The sequence below is a fragment of the Tachyglossus aculeatus genome, chromosome X1 (genome assembly GCF_015852505.1).
Source record: "Tachyglossus aculeatus isolate mTacAcu1 chromosome X1, mTacAcu1.pri, whole genome shotgun sequence".
In the NCBI taxonomy this organism is placed as follows: domain Eukaryota; kingdom Metazoa; phylum Chordata; class Mammalia; order Monotremata; family Tachyglossidae; genus Tachyglossus; species Tachyglossus aculeatus.
In genome coordinates this window covers 20244750-20270060 of record NC_052101.1, presented here as the reverse complement: position 1 = coordinate 20270060, position 25311 = coordinate 20244750, and the positions used below count along the sequence as shown (strand labels likewise).

The 25311-nt window shown below is 44.0% G+C and overlaps 1 protein-coding gene across 2 annotated transcripts in view; it reads right to left on the bottom strand.

Annotated features, from left to right (window-relative positions):
• HTR4 (5-hydroxytryptamine receptor 4) overlaps positions 1 to 25311 on the bottom strand; it is a 384896-nt gene that overhangs the window by 142713 nt on the left and 216872 nt on the right. The window lies entirely within an intron of this gene.

The following is a 25311-nucleotide window of genomic DNA, read 5'->3' as shown; positions in this document are numbered from 1 at the left end:
TGTGGGAGGGAGAAAAATACAGACATAATCAAGAAGACTCTACTCTGTGTCCTTCCAAGGAAGGAGGGGAGAAAAGCCTTCCTAGAAATTCCCTCCCCTTCATTTTCCCGGCTGGACCACAAAATTACCAGAACGAGAAGCAGCGGGACCTAGTGACCCTGGGCATGGGAGAAAGAAGGATCTGGGTTCTCATCCCTGCTCCATCACTTATCTGCTCTGTGACCTTGTACAAATCCCTTAACTTCTCTGAGCCTCAGTTACCTCATCTGTACAATAGGGATTAAGACTGTGAGCCCCATGTGGGACAGGGACTGTGTCCCAACTGATGACCTTGTATCCACCTTAGTGCTTAGACAGTGCCTGGTACATTGTAAGTGCTTAACAAATACCATTAAAAAACAAGAAAAAAATCACTACTCTGCCAGAATTGCCAACCCTGATACGTCCCAAGCTACAACATTTATGTCCTAGGAAACAGGGGGACACAATTCTCCCCTTACCCCAGCCTGGACAAGCATGAACACTAATAGATTGTCCTTAATTGATTTTAGGACTGCCTCAGGGAGAACTGGGCTGACTAGATGGAAAGCTTTGATTAAAATATTTTACATACACGGAGCTAATTAATTTATTCTCCAAACACATAAGTGAGCTAAGTAGGTGGTAGCTATTATCAGTTCCTTTCTACCCAAAGGAGGAAAGGTACTTGAATAGAGAAGAAATCTGTTCCAGATGGCCTCAGGAGGTGGGAATTGAATTCTTTTTCCAATTGGAGTGCTGGGAGGGAGGCTAGCGCATCCCTGAGGGAATGTAGTGTGGCCCTCTGGAGAGAAGACTGGGCTGGGAGCCAAGGACATGGGAAATCTGTGTATTTTCTGTGTGTATGTGGTATTTGTTAAGCTCTTACTATGTGAGAGGAACTGTACTAAGCACTGGGGGAAGATAACAAGCTAATCAGATGGGACACAGTTTCTGTCCCACATGGGGCTCATAATCTTAATCCCCATTTTACAGATGAGGTAACTGAGGCACAGAGAAGTTGAATGACTGGCCCAAGGTCAGGTAGCAGATACGTGGCAGAGCTGGGATTAGAACCCAGGTCCTTCTGATTCCCAGGCCCATGATCTGTCCAACATATGTGATGTGTATCTGCTGGCACTAAGTAACTTTCCTGAAGCAAAAAGCGGTAGAGTAGTCTCTCAGTGTCTCAGTTATTTTGCATGTGAAATGGGGAGTTTGATGTTTTCAAAAATACCCACAAATACCCTTGGGGGACAGATTTGCTTTGTGCAAATATTACAGGAAAAGATTCAGATGTTCTGACAGGATGCTGAAACAAATGCTTCCATAACGTATCTTTTTTTAGAAAAAGCAACAGGGCTGTATAAGCAGGAAAATTGTGAGGAGTAACTTAAAACTACCTAAACTATGAGCCCCATGTGGGACAGGGACTATATCTGGCCTGATTAGCTTTTGTCTACCCTAACGCTTAGAATGATTCTTGACACATAGTAAACGCTTGATGAATACCACTAAAAAGACCCCCCACCCCCGAATCTCTTCTATGCTTCTCAGTTTTAATCAGACCTGAATCTGAATTGGGTGCCCAGTTTGGGGCCTTGGGGTTTGGACAACAGTGCTGAAAATCTTAGCTTATTAGAAGCAGTGGACAAGGAAGCAATGGTTTATGTCTGTAGTTCAATCAATCAATGGTATTTTTGAGTGCTTACAATGTGCAGAGCACTGTACTAAGCATATGCAGACTATGTAGGTGAAAGCACATCCCTATCTCTGATAATAATAATAATAATAATAATGGCATTTGTTAAGCACTTACTACGTGCAAAGCACTGTTCTAAGCGCTGGGGAGGTTACAAGGTGATGAGGTTGTCCCACGGGGGGCTCATAATGTGCTTGACCCCCTACCTGAGAAAGGACCAGCTCTCAGGGAGCAGAGAAATCCCCAGAATCTGTTTCTTCACCCCCTTCAAGACCTCTTTTAATCCAGAGACTTTTAAAAAAGTAAAATGATGAACACACACATGACACGAGGCAATTCTACCTTGCCTATATTAGCAGAGATGAAGCAAAGATATTTATAAAGTGCTTTTTTATGCAAAGCACTTCAAAGCACTGCTCCTAAAACTGCATTTTAAAATCTCCTTTAACAAATCAGCCATCAGCGTCCCAAACTGGAATCATATGCAAATGAGAGTGTTTTCAATTTGCTTTTAAAAGACTCTGGGGATACAGATTCATTTTGAATAACACTTGGAAGACAGCTCTGTAGCTTAAGTTCACACAACCCTTCCCTCTTCTTCTTCCTCCCCCCTCCCCGCCAACCATCCTTTAAACAAATCCCACAGCTGAGGAAGAAGAAACTTGGAACAAGAAGACAAAAAAGATAGTGGTTCCTATAAGATAATCTAAACCTACAGCAAACAGCTCTCACCTGGAAGGATTAACCTGCAGAACAACTGGTTAGTCTGTTGAGCATTTACTGGGTCCAGAGAACTGCAATAAACACTTGGGAAAGTGCAGTGCAATAGACTTGGTAGGCTTGTCCCTGCCCACAAGGAGTTTACAATCGAGAAATTAGAAAGAGTCTAGAAACACAGTCCCTGTCTAGATTGTCAACATTCTGGAAACTACTAGTGTCTTGGCATCCCAGCCCCCTGCAGAAATGTCCAGAGGCTGTATTTCCATCAATCAATCAATCGTATTTATTGAGCGCTTACTGTGTGCAGAGCACTGTACTAAGCGCTTGGGAAGTACAAGTTGGCAACATCTAGAGACAGTCCCTACCCAACAATGGCCTCACAGTCTAAAAGGCACCAGTCAGCCTTACTTCCTCAGACAATTACTCTCCCATCATCATCATCAATCGTATTTATTGAGCGCTTACTATGTGCAGAGCACTGTACTAAGCGCTTGGGAAGTACAAATTGGCAACATATAGAGACAGTCCCTACCCAACAGTGGGCTCACAGTCTAAAAGGGGGAGACAGAGAACAAAACCAAACATACTAACAAAATAATGAAGGCAAATCTCCTCCAAGAGGCCTTTCCAGATTAAAGCCCTCATTTCCTCTTTTCCTATTCCCTTCTGCATCACCTTGATTTGCTCCCCTTATTCATCGCTCCCCCAACCCCAAAACTCTTCTGTACCGATCCATAATTTATTTCTTTATATTGATGTCTCCCTCCCCCTCTAGACTGTAAATTCATTGTGGGCAGGGTAATGTGGCTCACTGTGGGCAGGGAATATGTCTACCAACTCTGTTATTTTGTATTCTCCCAAGCGCTTAGTACATTGCTCTGCACATAGTAAGGGCTCAATAAATACAGTCGATTGATTGAGCCAGGAAGGAACAAGAAAGCTGGCAAGTCATCTGCTTTGCTGATAGGAAGGGACATGAATGGGAAAATTGCTCAAGAGCACTCATTTTTTAAGGACTAAGCAGTTGTTTCTCTTGCTTGTTCATTGTGCATTTCTCTGCTATTTTGATTGGAGCATTGTTTATTAAATAATTCTCCCTTCCCCCTTAGAAACTATGATGAAAAGAATAAATTGACTGTTCATCTTCTTCATTCATTCATTCATTCAATCATATTTATTGAGCGCTTACTGTGTGCAGAGCACTGGACTAAGCACCTGGAAAGTACAAGTCAGCAACATATAGAGACGGTCCCTACCCAATAACGGGCTCACAGTCTAGAAGGGGAAACAGACAACAAAACAAAACATGTAGACAGGTGTCAAAATCATCAGAACAAATACAATTAAATACAATGATGATATGCACATCATTAACAAAATAAATAGAATAGTAAATATGTACAAGTAAAATAAATAGAGTAATAAATCTGTACAAATATATATAAGTGCTGTGGGAATGGGAAGGAGGTAGGGCAGGGGGATGGGGAGGAGGAGAGGAAAAAGGGGGCTTAGTCTGGGAAGGCCTCCTGGAGGAGGTGACCTCTCAGTAGGGCTTTGAAGGGAGGAAGAGGGCTAGGTTGATGGATGTATGGAGGGAGGGTATTCCAGGCCAGGGGAAGGACGTGAGCCGGGGGTCGACAGCGGGACAGATGAGAATGAGGTACAGGTTAGCAGCAGAGGAGCGGAGGGTGTGGGCTGGGTTGGAGAAGGACAGAAGGGAGGTGAGGTAGGAGGGGATGAGGGGATGGACAGCCTTGATGCCAAGAGTGAGGAGTTTTTGCTTGATACGTAGGTTGGCAGGCAGCCCCTGGAGATTTTTGAGGAAGGGAGTAACATGACCAGAGCATTTCTGCACAAAGAGGATCCAGGCAGCAGCATGAGGTATAGATTGAAGTGGGAAGAGACAGGAGGATGGGAGATCAGAGAGGAGGCCGATGCAGTAATCCAGTTGGGATAGGATGAGAGATTGAGCCAGCAAGTTAGCGGTTTGGATGGAGAGGAAAGGGCGGATCTTGGCGATGCTGTGGAGGTGAGACCGGCAGGTTGTGGTGACGGATTGGATGTGTGGGGTGAACGAGAGAGCAAAGTCGAGGATGACACCAAGTTTGTGGGCTTGTGAGATAGGAAGGATGTAAAATGGATGTAAAATGTGAGATGTTTGTCATCTAGAGTGACGGGAATGTCAGGGAGAGGGCACGATTTGGGAGGGAAGATAAGGAGTTCAGTCTTTGAACAAGTCTTCCTTGTTCAGGTGAAGCTAGGTGGCCTTTCAATCTTATAGACCTCACTTTAATTAAAGTAAATTAACACAGAGACCATGAAGTTGTCGAGAATAGTCACCATCTGGAGTCTAGGATCAGCCTACAGTGTTTAAAAACAACAAGAAATGCTGCTGCTATTAGAAAATTGATCGTTCAGCATGGAGTTGGCACATAATCTCCTGGGGGAAAATCATGGGACCATCCAAAATTAGAGGTAGTGTGTCTAACGGATAGAGCATAGGACTGTAAAACAGGAGTCCTGGGTTCTAATCCTGACCTTCTGTGTGACCTGGGGTTAGTCACATAACTTCTCTGGGTCTTAGTTTCCTCATCTGCAAAATAGGGATTAAACATCTGCTCTCCCCTCCAGCTCTCTAGATTTGGAGTTCCACGTGGGACCAGAACTGTATCTCATCTGATTTTATTTTATACCCCAAAACTTAATACAGCACTCAGTACAAAGCAAGCACTTAACAATCACCGCAATTATTGTCCCAATTGGGCACAAAACTAAATCCTTTGGACTCTCCCTGGGGTTCCAAAGCAACAGCATGTTGTGTCTGTGGTGAAGTTGGGTGGATTCATTTTACCCTTTATCATCTTCAATTTGTTCACAGAATACTTCGGGATTTTAAACTTGGTCAACAAATTGTTTGTTGACTGCCTCTGGAACACAATGACTGCTTTCATCAGTATTGATGCAATTTTAGAAGATTTCACTGAGGGTTCCATTCTCCTCTTAAGGGATAATTGCATTTTGTTGGTCAAAGCCACTTTTTAAAAGGAATGTTGATTTCAGATGAGGAGTCATTATTCTGAATGCTAGTCAGCATGCACAGAGCATGAAAATCACATCAAAGATGCTGATTTTCTTGGCCTTTTTCCCATTCAACAACCCTCCATCTCTAGTTGCGTTCTTTTCTCTCTCACCCTTTATATACAATATCTTGAAAGGTTTCATTATGCCTTGATTGAGCAGTTATAGGACAGGTATGGTGTTTCCTTGCAGGAAGATTATCTTAGCATTTTTAAGTGTCGCTTTTGAGGTGTGCAGTGCAATTATCCAGAAAAAAAGAGTCCCTTCTTTCTGAATTCAATCGTTTTCCCCATTTATTTCAGTGTATTCATTCAATAGTATTTAGTCTTCACCCTGATAAAATGCTAAGTCTGACTGATTCTTCCTCCGTAACATTATTCGGACCCATCCTTTTCTCTCCTCCTGAACAGCTAGCCACATGGTCCAAGTTCTTGTCAAATTACAGCTACACTTTGGTAACCAGCCCACAGGCACTTGTCTCTATGCTTAGTATTCCTGTACACATGTATATTTTTATACATTTTTATCCATTTGTTTAAATATTCATCATTTCTTCAGCCATTTCATTCTGATACATTTGTCTTACTTCTTCCCATATTTTTATTCCCGCCTCTTGTTTACACTATTTGTAAATAATAATAATAATAATGATGGCATTTGTTAAGCGCTTACAATGTGCAAAGCGCTGTTCTAAGAGCTGGGGAGGTTACAAGGTGATCAGGTTGTCCCACGTGGGGCTCACAGTCTTAATCCCCATTTTACAGATGAGGTAACTGAGGCACAGAGAAGTGAAGTGACTTGCCCAAAGTCACACAGCTGACAATTGGCGGAGTCAGGATTTGAACCCATGATCTCTGACTCCCAAGCTCGTGCTCTTTCCACTGAGCCACACGGTAAATCATTTTTGTCTGTCTCCCTTACTAAATTGTCACTCCTCAAGAGCAGGGATCATACGTTTTACTATTGTTGATAATGATGATGGTATTTGTTAACCGTTTACTGTGTCCCGGGCCTTCTGCTAAGTGCTGGGGTGGATACTGGCAAATCGAGTTAGACACAGTCCCTGTCCCACGTGGGGCTCACAGTCCCAATCCCCATTTTACAGATAAGGGAACTGAGGCCCAGAGAAGTGAAGTTACTGGTCTAAGGTCACACGGCAGACAAGCGGTGGAGCTGGGATTAGAACCCATGACCTATTTAGGGGAACCAGCGTGGCTCAGTGGAAAGAGCCCGGGCTTTGGAGTCAGAGGTCAGGGGTTTGAATCCCGGCTCTGAAAACCAAAGATGTTTAGTTTCTCCCATTTCTACAGCTTCCAATTTTCTTGCTATTCTCACATTTACAGACCAATACTTGAATTCTGACTTCAGGCTATTTTTTATTTTTTGGCTAAATTTATAGCATCATAAAATATCGCTATATGAGAGTTACAGCAAATGCTTCCTTCCAGGAGCAGATTTTTGCCACAGACCTGTGAGAACATTTGAAACTAATTGTCAGCTGCCGCTTAATTTATCTTATGCATCTCTCTACTTGAGTTTTTTTTATTTGTTTCTCTTTCCACCTTGTAAAGCCGCTTAAATGAAGCAGCACCCAACTTTGTTGCCAATTTTTTAAAGAAATTTGATCGTCTTCAATATTACTCCCTTGTTTTTTCTCTTACTTTTCACACCATCATTTATTGTGCCACAAAATTCTGTTGTCTCGGCTTCTTCAGAAGTTGGCACAAAAATGACCATAAGGTATTAAATTTTGAAACCGCTTTCCTTGGGCTGCATTTAGGAAGTTTTAAAAATTGTCATCAAAAAGGAAAGAGCTGTTTCTGAAAAATTAGGCCTCGTAGAGCATAGCTCAGTTTGTCCCTGAGAAATCCTCAGATCAACACTAAAAACAGATGAGGCTGAAGAGTTTCTCCTGCAACTCAGTTCAGCAATACAATCCATTCCACTGTTTCTCCCCACCTCCTCAGAAACTGCCCCTTCCCCTTCCAGGTTTCGGGAGAAGTGAATGGCAGGAACCAGGGGAGGCTGAGAGCTTAGAAAACAAGAAGGTGTGAAGGCAAAACTGTTGATTAATCTTCAACCAAAGTAGATCAGGGATTCAGATAGTAAGCGTTTAACAAATACCATCATTATTATTACTATTACAACACAAAAGAATCGGTAGACACAACCCCTAGCCCACAATGAGCTTACAGTCTGGAGGGTGTGTTCCCAAATCTGGATGTGTGCAGAAACTTAGTAGGGTGGGCCTCTGACCATGCTCTTGTAAAGAGAAGAGGGGTAGTCAGGGTAGAGAACCTCTAGACTGTAAGCTCATTGTGGGCAAGGAATGTGTCTGTTCTGTTGGTATATTGTACTCTCCCAAGTGCTCTGCCTACAGTAAGCACTCAATAAATATATTTTACTAACTAGAGCCATATCAGAGATGGGCAGATGGAGGAACCTACAGCCAAGAAAGAAAATGGCTGGGACCATGTGCGGCTGTGGGAAGGGATAGTTGTGTTTGGGATTTCGGTAAACTGAAGTACCATTCATTCAATCGTATTTATTGAGCGCTTACTGTGTGCAGAGCACTGTACTAAGCGCTTGGGAAGTACAAGTTGGCGACATAAAGAGACAGTTCCCACCCAGCAACGGGCTCACAGTCTAGAAGGGTGAGGCAGACAACAAAACAAAACATGATAATAGAAAATGGTCCCCTCTGAAGAGCCACTGAGCAGTTCAGTTAGCAAGCCAAGAGATGGATATCATCTCTCCAGTACACATTCCCTCTGAGGTGCTGGCAATGATAACGTGCCACATTGGCGGGAGGCATTCAAAGAAAGCTGCCTAATAATGAGTTGTTTCTGAAAGGAGGAGACCTGCTGAAGGGAGAAGGGGAATGATTAATTAATAATCGTTAATTGTGGTATTTGTTAAGCACGCACTGTGTTCAGCACTGGGGTAGATCCAAGGTTTTCAGGTGTCCCAACCAGGGTTTGCATCCTAAGTGTGGGGGAGAACAGGTATTGAATCCCCATTTTACCATTGAGGAAAATGGAGCCTAGAGAAGTTAAGTGACTTGCCCAAGGCCACACAGAAGACAAGCGATGGAGTTGGGGCTATGAATCACTCTTCATCTCTACAAAACTAGCAAAATTCTCAAGTTTAGGTTCCCTGACAATAGGGGAGCAAAAGAAATCAGGAGAAAAATCATTGAAAGATACCCATAAATGGAACAACAATACGTTTTTAACTTGAAAAGTGCTGAAAATAGACTGCAAGGTCTATATAGGAATATGCAAATCACACACAAACATTATGCAAATATACAGGTGGGCCTCGGCACTATTTCATGCATATGGATGACAACCTGGGAAAATTCTACTTTTCTAGTGACTTTTTGTCCCTCTTTATTCTTTGAGCTTTTGGATCAAAGGGAAGTGTGATCAGGCCTCTGTGCAATTCCTCTCCCCCAGGACTTGCAGGCAGAAGGGCCCTTGGGGATCGGCTGAGGACTGGACTTAAGCACTTAGTACAGTGCACTGCACACAGTAAGCGCTCAATAAATTTGATTAAATGGATGACTCCAGTTCTCAGTTGTGATGGGAGGGAGGAGAGGAAGTCAGAGATGCCCAGAGGAACACCATGAGGAAGTAGGGAAGTAGAAGACAATAATAACAATAATGATGGTATTTGTTAAGCGCTTACTATGTGCAAAGCACTGTTCTAAGCGCTTGGTGTGAGATATGTTGATGCATAGACCTCCCATTAGCTCGTTGTGGGCAGAGGACTACCAGCTCTGTTGGAGGCGTGCATGTATATGTGTGTGTGTGTGAGGGAGAGACAGACTTTAGGGGTGTAGCTACTGATAGTGAGGTCTTGAGTTGGGCTAGTGTGGCTAATGAGTTCAAAGGTGATCAACGGGCCCATCTACACTGAATGCACAAAAATATTATCCCTTGCTGCCCTGTTTCATTCATTCATTCAATCGTATTTATTGAGCGCTTACTGTGTGAAGAGCACTGTACTAAGCGCTTGGGAAGTACAAATTGGCAACATATAGAGACGGTCCCTACCCAACAGCGGCCTTACAGCCTAGAAGGGGAAGATAGACAACAAAACAAAACATATTAACAAAATAAAATAAATAGAATAAATATGTACAAATAAAATAGAGTAATAAATATGTACAGACATATTTACATACATACAGGTGCTGTGGGGAGGGGAAGGAGGTAAGGCGGGGGCTCAGTGTGGGAAGGCCTCCTGGAGGAGGTGAGCTCTCAGTAGGGCCTTGAAGGGAGGAAGAGAGCGAGCTTGGTGGATGTGGGGAGGGAGGGCATTCCAGGCCAGGGGGATGACATGGGCAGGCCGGGGGTCGATGACGGGACAGGCGAGAACGAGGCATGGTGAGGAGATTAGCGGCAGAGGAGCGGAGGATGCAGGCTGGGCTATAGAAGGAGAGAAGGGAGGTGAGGTAGGAGGGGGTGAGGGGATGGAGAGCCTTGAAGCTGAGGGTGAGGAGTTTTTACCTGATGCGTAGGTTGATTGGTAACCACTGGAGATTTTTGAGGAGGGGAGTAACATGCCCAGAGCGTTTCTGCACAAAGACGATCCGGGCAGTGGCGTGAAGTGTGGATTGAAGTGGGGAGAGACAGGAGGATGGGAGAACAGAGAGGAGGCTGATACAGTAATCAGGAGGAGGCTTTGCTTCACTGGGCCTCTAAAGCATGGCCTGACCCTCGGGGGTCAAGGTGGTGACTCTGACCTGCTGACAGCTCAGTTCTCCATTTCCCTGCGCTGCTTAGATTTGGCCTTGGCTGATCTCCCAGGGTGACAGTTGATTTATTTCCTCCCCTGTGGAAGCCGCTCAGCCTGGAAAGCAACAATCGACTTGGTCTGCTTTCTGAGGCTGTTTCTGTTCTCGGGGAGATCTGACACAGATGTAGAAATCCCCTGAACACTGAGGAGAAAGCATTCCTTCTGCGTGGGTTCTCATGATTTTGACACCTGTCTGCATTTTGTTTTGTTTTCTGTCTCCCCCTTCTAGACTGTGAGCCCATTGTTGGGTAGGGACCATCTCTATATGTTGCTGACTTATACTTCCCAAGCGCTTACTACAGTGCTCTGCACACAGTAAGCGCTCAATAAATACGATTGAATGAATGAATGATGGAAGAGTGGAAAAATAAGACCTGAATATTTCTCTTTCTGTCTCTGTTTCTATTTCTCTCTCTCTCTCTCTACCTCTTTGTCTCTGCTTCTTTCGGTCTGTCTCCATTTCTTTCTTTCTTCCTCTCTCCACTTTCCCCACCCTGTCTAAAGTGCTAATATCTGACAGATATCTGTGGAGTCTGAATGGGCAGATAGTTGGGGAATTTGTTACCTAAGTAGGAATTTGTTACCTAAGTAGGATCTGTGGAGCAGCTGCCAAGCACTGCTGGCAGAAATCCAGGTATCAGGTGACCTTGTCCATCACAAATTCATCCTCGTAAAGCTTTACGCTTTTAACTCTCCTCTCCCCTCCATCTGGCATTGATATTTCTATTCCGATATTCGTTGCCCTCTCTTGTTGTTTCCGACTTTTAACTTCCTCCTCAAACCTCCGTCCTCCCTCCCCCTCACCCCTTTACCCAAAACCAAACTCTAATCTCTTGTCCTTAATGACCTGGCCATGCACTTCATTGATAATATTGAAACCATTAGGCTTGATTGCTAAAATCTCCCGTGCTCCTCTCCAGTGTACCTCCTTCCTCCTGCCCCTTCTTTGACTCTTCCATCTTTCCCAGCAGAACCTCAGGATCTCCCGCCTCCTCACAAAATCTACCCTCCCCTCTTGCACCTCTGACCCCATCTCTTCACACATTTTCAAAGCACTTGCACCTCCCTTCTTCCCTTCTAACCCTATCTTCAACTCTTTATTTTTCAGTGACTTCTTCCTAATGCTTTCAAACATGCTAATATATCCTCTATCCTAAAAAAATCCCCTCCCTTGACCTCATGACTCCCTATAGCCCCATGTCTCTCCTACCATTCTTCTCTAAACTCCTTGAGTTAGTTGTCTGCACCTGTTGTCTCCACTTTCTCTCCTCCAATTCCCTCCTGACCCCCTTCAATCTGGCCTCCATCCCTTTAATTCTATAGAAACTACCTTCCCTTAGGTCACCGATGACCTTTCTTGCCAAATCCAACAGCCTCTACTCCATCCTAATCCTCCTCCATCTCTTGGCTGCCTTTGACACTGTGGAACCCTCACTTCTCCTGGAAACGTTATCCAACCTTGGCTTCATTAACAAGCCCTCTCCTGGTTCTCCTCCTATCTTACGGGCTGCTCATTCATTCATTCATTCAATCATATTTATTGAGTGCTTACTGAGTGCAGAGCTTGGGAAGTACAAGTCGACAACATTTAGAGACTATCTCTGAAGACAGGGGTAAAGCTAAGGGAGAGCAAGAGAGTTCAAGAATTGCAGGAAACACGGGAAGAATGGTAGGAACAAGAATTAAGTTGTGAGAGGGTATGGGGTTCACAGACCAGACAGCTAGATTCTCAGAGCCACCCATAAATCTCCTCTTGAGAGACGGCTGGAAAGGAGGAAAGTGTGGACATGATGGTTAGGAGAAGCAGCTTAGCCAAGTTAATAGAGCGTGGTCTTGGGTGTCAGAAATAGCTGGGTTCTAATCCTGGTTCTGCCACTGGTCTGTTGTGTGACCTTGGGCAAGTCGCTTCACTTCTCTGTGCCTCAGTTACCTCTTCTGTAAAATAGGGATTAAGATTGTGAGCCCCACGTGGGATGGAGACTGTGTATCTTGTATTTACCCCAGCACTTAGTACAGTGTCTGACACACAGTAAGAGATTAACAAATAGCCTAAAATGGGGCTGCAAACAACCAGTGGCTTGAAAGCCTAGTACAAATCTGAATAGCTGTTTATAAAGAGGGAGCTCTCAGTAATCTTTAGTGCTGTTAGCTATGCATTGGTGACACGTAGTAATCACTCTTTGTATGATCATTTATTTTCTAAAAAGCACAACATGTTCATGCTAGGCACTGTTCTAAACACATGGGAGGGTACAATTTGTGGTAAAAAAAACCAGGTTCCCTGCCCTCAAAGACCTCACCATATGAAAGGGGACAGACGAAAAGTATTTGCAAATATTAAAAGCTGGAGGAAGGCCAAGAATAAGACACGGAACAATATAAACACATCACAACAAAACAGCCGAAAAAATAACTGAATGTACAGTATTGGTAAATATAGAAAGAATATAGAAATAAATAAAAGCATACGTCTATGCTGCACAGATGCCCAGGATAGGATTTCAGTACATAAGTGTACAGTACTTTTGGAGCCATATGCTTGGACTGGTCTGAATCCTGCTATGAAGATGGGAGCTGAGCTAATGGAAGCAGATGATCTTTCTCATGACCTGAGGAGAGAGGAGCCCAGAAACTCTCCAGAGCCAACCAGGGTTGAATAAGGAGGTATCTCTGAAGGAAATTCCATCCAAAACATTGCGGAGGCAACTAGCAAACCAGTAAAGGACTCCAGCTGAGTACGGAGAAGTAGGTGATGTTTGTTTGGTGTGTGACACCAGACTGTAAGCTCCTCTGCTTGATTGTAAGCTCCTTGAAGGGAGGAAGCTTTTCTTCCGACTCTACTGCATTATACTCTTCCTCACACTTAGTACAGTGCTCTGCACAGAGTGCTTGAAAAATCCAAATGATTGACATAACCACGTGAGCCCCAGGGACACATCCCTAGGGAGTCAATCAATGGTATTTATTGAGCGCTTGCATTGTGCAGAGCACTGTATTAAGCGCTTGGGAGAATACAGAGTTGGTAGACCTGTTCCCTGCCCACAGATAGCTAACAGTCTACAATCTATATTTATAGGGTCCAGGTAAGGATATTCTAGTTTCTATTTGTTTTAGTTGGGCCTGGAGATTTTAATTAACAGACACCTAGTCAGGTGAGTGCACATCAGGAATGCTTTATTGGGCCCCCAGGTACACACAGGAGGAATAGACCCCACTAGGGAGGAGGAGAGACAGTGAGACAGAGAATTAAGGGCTCCCACCAACATTGGTTCTGGGTTAAGAGGTCATCTGGGGCAAAAGTGTATTCTAACATCAGTGATTTTGGGCCCAACAGGCCTTAACTCACATGTACATTCCAGAAACCTCACATGTACATTCCAGAAATCTCACATGTACATTCCAGAATAATGCAGTGCCTAACTGGGATTCACAGAAAACTAAAAAACAAGCCAGACAGTCCTTTTATTGGAGAAGCAGTGTGGCTCAGCAGAAAGACCCCGGGCTTGGGAGCCAGAGGTCATGGGTTCTACTCCCGGCTCCACCACTTGTCAGCTGTGTGACTTTGGGCAAGTCACTTAACTTCTCTGTGCCTCAGTTACCACATCTGTAAAATGGGGATTAAGACTGTGAGCCCCACGTGGGACAACCTGATCACCTTGTACCCCCCAGCATTTAGAACAGTGCTTCGCACATAGTGAACACTTAACAAATGCCATTATTAAGAGCACATCTCTGGGGTCAGCTTGGCTGAGGTGGGGTTAGCGGGGTGGAAAGAGGCAGAGAGGCAGGAGGAGATCTGGAGACAGAAGTGATTATTAGAAGGTATTGCCCTGATCCACTCCCTGCCCCAGAATAAAAGGATTTCAGGGAGAAAAAACTCAGAAATCAGCCTATGAGGATCAGTCAATCAACCAGGTACTTACTTTGTGAAGAGCACTGTAATAAGTTCTTGGGGGAGCTCAATATCAAAGACTTGGCAGACAAGACCCCTGCCCATAAGGAGCTTACAGTCTAGAGAAGGAGATAGACATTAGAATGAATTACAGATAAACACCTGTGTGTTGTGGGATTGAGGGTGAAGGAAAAAAGGATAAAATACAAGTACAATCGAGACACAGAAGGGAGAGGGAGTAGGGATATGGAATATGGTTGGGAAGCAGCGTGGCTCAGTGGAAAGAGCACGGGCTTGGGAGTCAGAGGTCATGGGTTTTAATCCCGGCTCCACCACATATCTGCTGTGTGACCTTGGGCAAGTCACTTAACTTCTCAGAGCCTCAGTTACCTCATCTGTAAAATGGGGATGAAGACTGTGAGCCCCACGTGGGACAACCTGATCACCTTGTATATCCCCCCAACACTTAGAACAGTGCTTTGCATAGTAAGCGCTTAACAAATGCCATCACCATTATTATTATTATGCTCAAATTTTCTGCAGTCTTGGTTTTTATTTATATTAACGTCTGTCTTCCACTCTAGACTGTAAGCTCATTGTGGGAAAGGAACATGTCTTCCAACTCTAGACTGTGAGCCCACTGTTGGGTAGGGACCGTCTCTATATGTTGCCAACTTGTACTTCCCAAGTGCTTAGTACAGTGCTCTGCACATAGTAAGCGCTCAATAAATACGATTGAATGAATGAATGAATTCTGTCATATTGTAGTCTCCCAAGCTCTCAGTGCAGTACTCTGCACATAGTAAGCTCTCAATAAATACCATTGATGAGGATGATGATGAGGAGGATGATGACAGTGGTAGAGAAGCAGCATGGCCTATTGGATAGAGCATGGGCCTGAGAATCAAAAGGTCATGGGTTCTAATCCCAGCTCCACCACTTGTCTGCTGTGTGACCTTGGGCAAGTCACTTTACTTCTCTGTGCCTAAATTACCTCATCTGTAAAATGGGGATTGAGACTTTGAGCTCCACATAGGACGGGGCTGTGACCAATTTGATTTAATAATAATAATAATAATGATGGCATTTGTTAAGCACTTACTATGTGCAAAGCACTGTTCTAAGTGCTGAGGGGATACAAGGTGATCAGGTTGTCCCCCGTGGGGCTCACAGTTTTAATCCCCATTTTACAGATGAGGTACCTGAGGCACGGAGAAGTTAAGGACTTGCCCAATGTCATAGAGCAGACAACTGGTGGAGCCAGGATTAGAACCCATGACCTTTAACTCCCAAGCCTGTGCTCTTTCCACCGAGCCACACTTCTTCCCTGCTTGTACAGGATTTGTTTGTACAGTGCTTAGTACAGTGCCTGGAACATAGTAAGTTGCTTAACAAATACTATTATTATTATTACTGTTAACTTTAAATGGCCAGCCAATTTGGTTTTCAGACGTTAGCCTGATGTACTAATGGCAATTCTGGGACGCATAGCAGCTGAGAGCTTTGGCTTTTAAGGGTGGGAAATTATTTTTGACATATTGAATCATAATGGACCCACCCCCGAACACCTTCTTTTTTCGCTGAAAATGGTGATTTACTCTCTGAAAAGCTGGCAGCTACTCCTCTGTGAATATTAATCTAACCTAGTCTTTGGATATATACTCAACTCGGTTTGATCCCTGAGCTCTCAAAATTTCTGGGTGGACAGAAGCAATAGCTTGAAGTCCAAGGTGCCTGATATTTGAGGTTTAGAGTGCAAAGGCTTCCCTCAGGGTCGCATCTGGAGAGTTTCCAGTCCTCTACCGGTCTCGACTACGGGAGGAAGAGTCAAGCCGAGGCCTATCCACTCCATTCCTAGCTTGGGTAGTGGCTAGCGAGTGGAAGGAGCTGGGCAGCAGTGTCATGGGAGAGAGTCGAGGGTGGAGACTCAGGTTTACTGGCTGGAAGGAAGCAGTGGTAAACTGCTTCTGGATTTTTACCAAGAAACTCTCTGGACACACTACCAGAACGATTACAGAGGGAAGTGGGACGTTCAGGGAGAGATGTGTCCATGGCGTCGCTATGGGTCGGAGAGGATTCGACAGCGTAAGACAAGAGTGTACAAGACAGTAGTAGATTTTCCAGAATTCCTTTCCCCCCGCTGACCCTGTAGGAGAACCTTACATTTATTGAACCCTCTTCTTTCAGAATAAAGTGAATTGTCAGGAGAAATGCCCCACATGAAGACAAGGGAAGTGCACATTCTTCAGAAAGAATAAGGGATTGGGGTAGGGGAAAGATAAAGAGGAGGAAGAGATCTGTTTATTTCTCCCAGACATACGAGAGCTTCTTGCATAAGGCAAACCCTCCTGAGAAACAGAAACCACATCTGAAAATGTGATTTTTAGCATTCTATGAACACAATGCTTACTCCGGTAGAAGACCTTTCATGAAAGAAAAAACCAGCACCAGAGCTTTAGAATGCCAGAGAACAACACAGAATGCAAATCAGACCAAAGCCTGGCAAGAGATCAACTAGGGCTCAGGATATAATCAACTCAACTCATTACAAGCTCATTGTAGCAACTTTCTTTTCTTGCACTTGCCCTGGGAAGATAGTTACAAAAGTCATCAAAATGCAGATAAGTGAGTGATAATGATCAGCACCAGTTTCAGTTTGACACTTAAATCTATGAACTGTATCCTTTATTTAATTTGTTGGGATGTTAAAAATTGCATCCCCTGCTAAGAAGCCCCTAAGTGAAATGCAATAAACAAAAATAACTTCTAAGGAGAGTTGTCTTGGTTCTTTTGTTCCCTCTCTCGCCTCCATTCCCCTCCCCTTCTCCGGGCCTCAGTTATCTCATCTGTAAAATGGGGATTAAGACATTGAGTCCATGTGGGGCAGGGACTATGTCTAACCTGATTACCTTGTATCTACCCCAATGCTTAAAACAGTGCTTGGCACTTTGTAAGCACTTAACAAATACCAGAATTATTAATTCCCCAGTCTTCGCTTCATCTTCTTGCTTTCATTTGATTTTAAACTCCTCACCCATGCCTCTGTATGCCACGGACCTTCCCCCCATCCCTGACTAAGTGATTCTCATACTGAGCTCAACTTTCCCACTTGCTCATCAATACGAGCATGGTAGAATTTTCTTCCCAGTGCTTTGGAAACTTCCAACATGCCTGCAAACCCTCCTAGCTGGGGGCTAGGTGTACGGGTTGCTAAAGGCTATTGTAGTTTTTATAAAGTTAGGTTTTTCCCCCCATAAATATTCCATACAGGTTTTTGGCCGTCTGTACACAGCTACTATCATAGAATATCCACATGCTTGCTGGGCTCCAAGGCAAGGGATTTTCTTCCCTCTTTCTCTCATTATACACTCTAGGACCATTCATCATTACTATTGCCATGTGTCAAACCAAACCAATCTCACGAGGGCATCTGCTCTCCCCTTTTCCAAGCCTTATTGAAGGCAGATCTCCTCCAAGAGGACTTCCCTGACTTAGACCTCCTTTCCTCCTCTCCCACTCCCATCTGCATCACCCTGACTTGCTCCCTTTGTTTATCCTCCCTCCCAGCCTCGCAGCACTTATGTACATATCTATAATTCACTTATTTATATTAACATCTGTCTTCCCCTCTAGACTGTATGCTCACTGTGGGCAGGAAATGTGTCTGTTTATTATTATATTGTCCTCTCCCAAGAACTTAGTACAATGCTCTGCACGCAGAAAGTGCTGAATAAATATGATCTGCTTAGTAACTTGACTCCCTCTCTCCATCCTTCTCTCCTGTTCATAGGGAAGTGGATTTAGGACTCCACTGACCCCTGTTCTGTTATCCCCCAGTTGACCCCCTTTCAGGAAGGGAGATGATTAGTGCCAACACAATAGGTCTACTCAATGCGACAAGTGACTGCGGGATTATGAATTTACAGATTTGTGGACAGGTGCAAGCTGAAACACTTAAGGTTCCACTGATGAAGTTGATCCTAATAACTGTGGAATTTTTCACCACTTACTATGATCCAAAAGCATGCTATTAGTTCACTGTGAGAAGTAACATGGCCTAGAGAGAAGCAGCGTGGTTTAGTGGAATGATCCTGATCTTGGAAGTCAGAGGACCTAGGTTTTAAGCCCAATTCTGCCACTGTCTGCCATGTAATCTTGGGCAAGTCTCTTAACTTCTCTGTGTCTCAGTTCCCTCATCAGCAAAATGGGGGGGTTCAATAACTGTTCTTCCTCCAACTTAGACTGTGAGCCCCATGTGGGACCTAATTATCTTGTATCTACTCCAGTGCTCAATACAGTACTTGGCACAGAGTAAACATTTATCAACCATCATTATTATTATTATTATTATTATTAATAATAATAATAATAAAACAGTATGCTAAGAGCTGGAGTTTCTACAAGGTAATTAGGTTGGGCATAGTCCCTGCTCTACATGGAGCTCACAATCTCGGTATGAGAGAGGGGAGATATTTAATCCCTATTTTGCAGGTGAGGTAAACTGAGGCACAGAACACTTAAGAGGCTGGGTGACAATCCAGGAGCAGCACTTCATTTTTTCTAAGATTTTGTGCTTGGTATTTTAGTTCATTCTTCCCCCTTTAATCCAAAGTATAAGGTTTCTGCCTCTCTTGGGTCTGTTTCAGTGGAATTTTACTGTATTTTCAATGGAATTTTACTGTATTATCAGTGGAATTATACTGTATTGTGATCTTAACTAAAAAGCACAAGTGAACCGCAAAGGAATCATGGATAAGAAAAGCTTACTAAATAGCAAAACTTTGCCAAAAAAAACCGAAGTAGAATGGCAAGCTGGAAAGGATGCAAGCCAGGTCCATTACCCTTTCAGCCAATTCCTCCCAACCTTTCAAATGTAACCCAGAAACAACTTGGGAGCATCTCCTGCCAAAAGCCCAGAGGAGCAGGAATTGGGGTGTCTTGGGGCCCAAAGACACTGCTCACTTCCTCAAGACAACGATCAGAGCTGGGTGGAAACGCTGACATGGCCTTAGTGCTAGGACTGCTTTCATTTAACACTTTCGCAAATGATTTGGAAGAGGGAATGTGTGATGAAACCTCTAAGTTTGCGGCTGACATTAAAGCTCTTGCGATGAGAGAAATGCCACGCAGATGGGGATAGAATACGGAAAGGCCTTGTAAAGCTCAGTGGGAGGGCAGAAAGGGGGCAGATACGCTTCTGTGTGAACAAGCGATAATAATAATGATAGTGATGATTGCATTTTTTAAGTCCTTACTACGTGCTAAGCACTGGGGCAGATAGATAAATTAGACACAGTCCTGTTCCACGCAGTCTTTGAGGGAGAATAGGTGTTTTAACCCTCCTTTGAAAAGGAGAAAATTGAGGCTCAGTGAGGATAAATGACTTGCTCAGAGTCACATAGCAGGTAAGTGGCAGAGCTGAGACCTAAATTTGGGTCCCCAGTCCTCTGCTTTTTCTACTGGGTAATGTTCCATGATCACTTTCCCCACCTTCAAAGCCTTACTGAAGGCACATCTCCAAAGACCTTCCCCTACTAGGCCCAAATTTCCTCTTCTCTAATTCCCTTTCCCCACCTTCAAAGCCTTATTGAAGGCACATCTCCAGAGACCTTCCCCTACTAGGCCCTTATTTCCTCTTCTCCCATTCCCTTCTGCATCACCCTTACAGTTGAATTTGCACCCTTTATCCCCTCAGCCCCTCATCACTTATATACAGAACCATAATTCATTTAATTGTATTAATGTCTGTCTCCCCCTCTAGACTATAAGCTTCTTGTGGGCAGGGAATATGCCTACCAACTGTTGTACTCTCCCTATCACTTAGTGCAGTGCTCCGCATGCAGTAAGTGCTCAAAAAATACAATTGGTGAGCCCGTTGTTGGGTAGGGACCGTCTCTACATGTTGCCGACTTGTACTTCCCAAGCACTTAGTACAGTGCTCTGCACACAGTAAGCGCTCAATAAATACGATTGAATGAATGAATCGGTCGATTGATTCCAAGGGTAAATAATCCCAATAACAGACAACTGCATAATGATGGGCTTTTAGCTGTCGGTTACAACTCAGGAGAGAGATCTTAGCTGCTCCTTCAAACCCTCATCACCAGGAAAGGGGTTAAAAAAAAGTGAAATTGTTTAATTACATAAAAGCCTGGTGTGGCTGCCCATGAAATACTTGGAGTTGTTTTGGCGAGTTTAAGAAAGACCTGACGAAGTTGGAGGATATGCAGAGATCATTTACAGTGATCGTGGTATGGAGTACTTTCCTATTGGGATTACAGTCAACTGGAAGCAGTGTGGCTCAGTGGAAAGATCCTGGGTTTGGGAGTCAGAGGTCATGGGTTCAAATCCCGGCTCTGCCACTTGTCATCTGTGTGACTTTGGGCAAGTCATTTAACTTCTCTGTGCCTCAGTTACCTCATCTGTAAAATGGGGATTAAGACTGTGAGCCCCACTTGGGACAAACTGATCACTTTGTATCCTCCCCAGCACTTAGAACAGTGCTCTGCACATAGTACTACTTAACAAATGCCATCATTATTATTATTAACTGGATGATAAACTCCTTGAGGGCAAGGAATAATGTTTCCTTATTCTACTGTACTCTCCCGAGTGCTTAGTACAGTGTTCTGCACAAAACAAGCACTCAATAAATATCACTAATTGACTGAGTATAAACTGCCCACATTTATGGACATTGAAATAATATTATGGACGTTAAGGTCATAACCAAATTTAGCGCATTTTTATGTCCTACCTTTGAATTTATGGATGGTTGTCCACCCTTTGGGGCAGGAATCATTTCTATTAGCTCTACTGTACACATCTGAGTGCTTAGTACGGTGTTCTACACAGAGTAAGTGCTCATTAAATGTGATAGATTGATCGACTGCTTCCTTGGGGTGGTGGAGATTAGGAATACCCACTTTTAGCTTCTTTTTAAATCCAACTAACTTTTTCTTACTTTGCAACTGCTAATACAGAGAACATTTAGATGTGAGCATTTTGAGTGAAAGCATTACCAGTGGTAAAGGATCGGGCTTTGGAGAGCTTTTTAATGTTGATGTTTTTTTATTTTTAGAAGTTGACTTTGTTACTTGGACGAAGGAATAGTCAGCATGTAGCAGAAAAATCAACAGACAAAAAGCATATGACCTACCAGGTTCTGTAGAGGGGTTGAATATTAAAGATAAGAACACCTCACCTTCAAAGGTTCTCCCACTGTTTGATGCCACATTTATGGGTGACAAAGTGAATTGGATTAATAGCTCAAAACAGTTGGAATAATGAATACTATATCTTTAAATGCCTTTAACCACATAATTAAGGTAAACAGATGTACACTCCCAAGCTCTTAGAATGGAGGTCTGCATACAGCAAGTGCTCAATAAATACTGTTCACTGATTGACTGACTGCTTCCTTGATTATTTAATGGTATTTATCAAGTGCTTTCTATGTGCCATGCACTGTACTAAGTGCTGGAGTACATACAAGCTAATCCCACATCCCACATGGGGCTCAGAGTCTTAATCCCCATTTTACAGATGAGGCAACTGAAGCACAGAAGTTAAGTGACTTGCCCAAGTTCACACAGCAGAGAAGCTGAAGAGCCGGGATTAGAGCCCAAGAACTTCTCACTAGGTGAGGATGCTTCTCTTTTGTGAGTCGATCCCAAGATTTGAAGATTCTTTGTACTGTCCCTTTTAGAGATCCTGGCCCTTTTAAGAAATGGTGGGGAGTCAGTCAATCACATTATTGAGCACTTACTGTGTGCAGAGCACTGTACTAAGCACTTGGGAGAGCACAATATAAAAATAATAATAATAATATTTGTTAAGTGCTTACTATGTTCTAATCACTGGGGGAATATAAGGTGATCGGGTTGTCCCACATGGGGCTCCCAGTGTGGCTCAGTGGTAAGAACAGGGGCTTTGGAGTCAGAGGTCATGGGTTCAAATCCCGACTCTGCCAGTTGTCAGCTGTGGGCAAGTCACTTAACTTCTCTGTGCCTCAGTTACCTCATCTGTAAAATGTGGATTAAGACTGTGAGCCCCCCGTGGGACAACCTGATCACCTTGTATCTACCCCAGTGCTTAGAACAGTGCTTTGCACACAGTAAGTGCTTAAAGCCATTATTATTATAATTATTATTATTAATCCCTATTTTACAGATGAGGTAACTGAGGCACAGAGAAGTTAAGTGACTTGCCCAAAGTCACACAGCTAAGTAGCGGAGTCGGGATTAGAATCCATGACCTCTGACTCCCAAGCCCATACTCTTTCCACTGAGCCACACTGCTTCCCTATAACAGACACATTTCTTGCCCACAACGAGCTAACGGTCTAGAGGGGGAGACAGACATTAATAGAAATAAATAAATTACAGATATCTATGAATGTGCTGGGTGCTGGTAGGGGGGATGAATGAAGGGAACAAGTCAGGGAGATGCAGAAGGGAGTGGGAGAAGAGGAAAGGAGGGCTTAGTCAGGGAAGGCCTCTTGGAGGAGATCTGCCTTCAAAGCCCTACTGAGAGTTCACCTCCTCCAGGAGGCCTTCCCAGACTGAAGCCCTCGTTCCTCTCCCCCTCCTCCCCCTCCCCATCCCCCCTGCCTTGCCTCCTTCCCCTCCTCACAGCACCTGTATATATGTTTGTACGTATTTATTACTCTATTTTATTTGTACGCATTTATTCTATGTATTTTATTTTGTTAATATGTTTTGTTTTGTTGTCTGTCTCCCTCTTCTAGACAGTGAGCCCGCTGTTGGGTAGGGACCATCTCTATATGTTGCCAACTTGTACTTCCCAAGCGCTTAGTACAGTGCTCCGCACACAGTAAGCGCTCAATAAATACGATTGAAAGAATGAATGAGGCTTTGAAGTGGGGGAGAGTCATTGCCTGTCAGAAATGAGGAGGGAGGGCGTTCCAGGACAGAGGCAGGATGTGAACGAGAGGCCAGCGGCAAGATAGATGAGCATGAGGTACAGGGAGAAGCTTGGCATTAGAAGAGCAAAGTGTGAGGCTGGATTGCAGCAGGGAGGAAGTGGGAAAAGAAGAGAAAGGAAAGGGAGACTGAGGAGAGGGGGTATGGAAGAAGGGAGAAAGAATGGGCTGGGGAAAGGGAGGGTCCCATCTGGTCTAACCTGCTTCCATGGAGTCTGACTTTGGGAATCCCAGTAGTGGGAACTTTCTGTAAGCTTGGCCCTAAGGGGACAAACTGTGAGAGCCCTGCAGCAATTTCCCAGCCTGACTCTCACAAGATTTACATACTCTTCTGGGGCCTGAGTCCTTCACTGCTGCTCTATCCACTACACCATGCAGGACTGCCCTGTCCCAGAAGCAGCATGGCATAGTGGGTAGAGCCCGGGCCTGGAGTGGGAAGGTCATGGGTTCTAATCCCAGCTCTGCCACTTGTTTGCTGTGTGACCCTGGGCAGCTCAGTTACCCTATCTGAAAAATGGGGATTGAGACTGTGAGCCCCACGTGGGACAGGGACTTGTGTCCTGCCCGATTTGCTTGCATCTACCCCAGCGCTCATTGGAGAAGGCTTTTGTGAATACCATGGCTGCCCGAAAGACAAACAAATGGACTTTAGAGCAAATTCAACCAAAGTGGTCTTTGGAAGGCCAAATGACTCGACTTAGATGAGCATATTTTGGACACATCATCAGGAGGACTAATTCTCTGGAGAAGGCACTAATGCTAGGAAAAGTCCAGGGAAAATGTGGAAGAGGCAGACTGGCAGCTAGATGGATAGAGACCATAACAACCCACTGTTGGGTAGCGACTGTCTCTATATGTTGCCAACTTGTACTTCCCAAGTGCTTAGTACAGTGCTCTGCACACAGTAAGCGCTCAATAAATATGATTCAATGAATGAATGAATGAACAACGATAATGGAAGAACCTTTAGAAAGGTTGTTGATTATGGCAAAGGACAGGATGCTCTGGAGAAAGTATATCCGTGGAGTCACTATGAATTGGAAACTACTCGACGGCACGTAATAATAATAATGGTAATAACCCCAGAGCTTAGTACAATGCCTGGCACAGAGTAAGTGCTTAACAAATATAATAATAATAATGATGATTATTATCATTAGTAGCAGCAGCAGGTTCCTCTGGGCGGACCAGGAAGAAAAGGAGCAGGTTAAAGGGAGGGATTCTAAATCTTTGGCCTTATTTGTCAATCTGAAGTAGAAAAACACACGTGCACTTCTACCCTTTCACCTTTTCTATTTTGCCTCTTGGATTTCCTTGTCTGAACCACCATCTCTAACCTCAGGCCAGCAAGTCTTATTACTGTTGTTGTTTACAGAGGAACAGAGAGTCCTGAGTTGCTCTCAGGCAGCTTTCCACCCTTCCCTGGCAACCCCTGTTCCATTGGGTGAGTTACTTGGTGACACAGCCTCAGATTTATTTACAGAAAGAAAAGGTATTTCAGATCAAAAGTCATTACCCATACTTCATTACTACCACGTTACATGTTTTAATAGCAGCTATTCAACAAATCCCCCAAATTATTTGATCGGGTTAGAGGTATTATCTCTGCTTTTAATAAGAAAAAGTTACAACACCATCCCCTCCATTCCAGGCTTTTGACACCTGGAACTCACACTGGGATCTGGACAAATACAGGGATTTGCTACCTTATCAGTGTTATCAGTTCCACAGTAAAAAAAATCTTATTTCATAATAATAGTATTTGTTAAGCTCTTACTATGTGTCAAGCAATGGGGTTGATAGAAGATAATCAGTTTCCAAAGTCTAAGTAGGAAGGAGAACAGATATTGAGAAGCAGCGTGGCTCAATGGAAAGAGCATGGGCTTTGGAGTCAGAGGTCATGGGTTCAAATCCCGGCTCCACCAATTGTCAGCTGTGTGACTTTGGGCAAGTCACTTCACTTCTCTGGGCCTCAGTTACCTCATCTGTAAAATGGGGATGAAGACTGTGAGCCCCCCGTGGGACAACCTGATCACCTTGTAAACTCCCCTGTGCTTAGAACAGTGCTTTGCACGTAGTAAGGGCTTAACAAATGCCATTATTATTATTATTGCATTGAATCCCTATTTTGCAAATGAGGGAGCAGAGGCACGA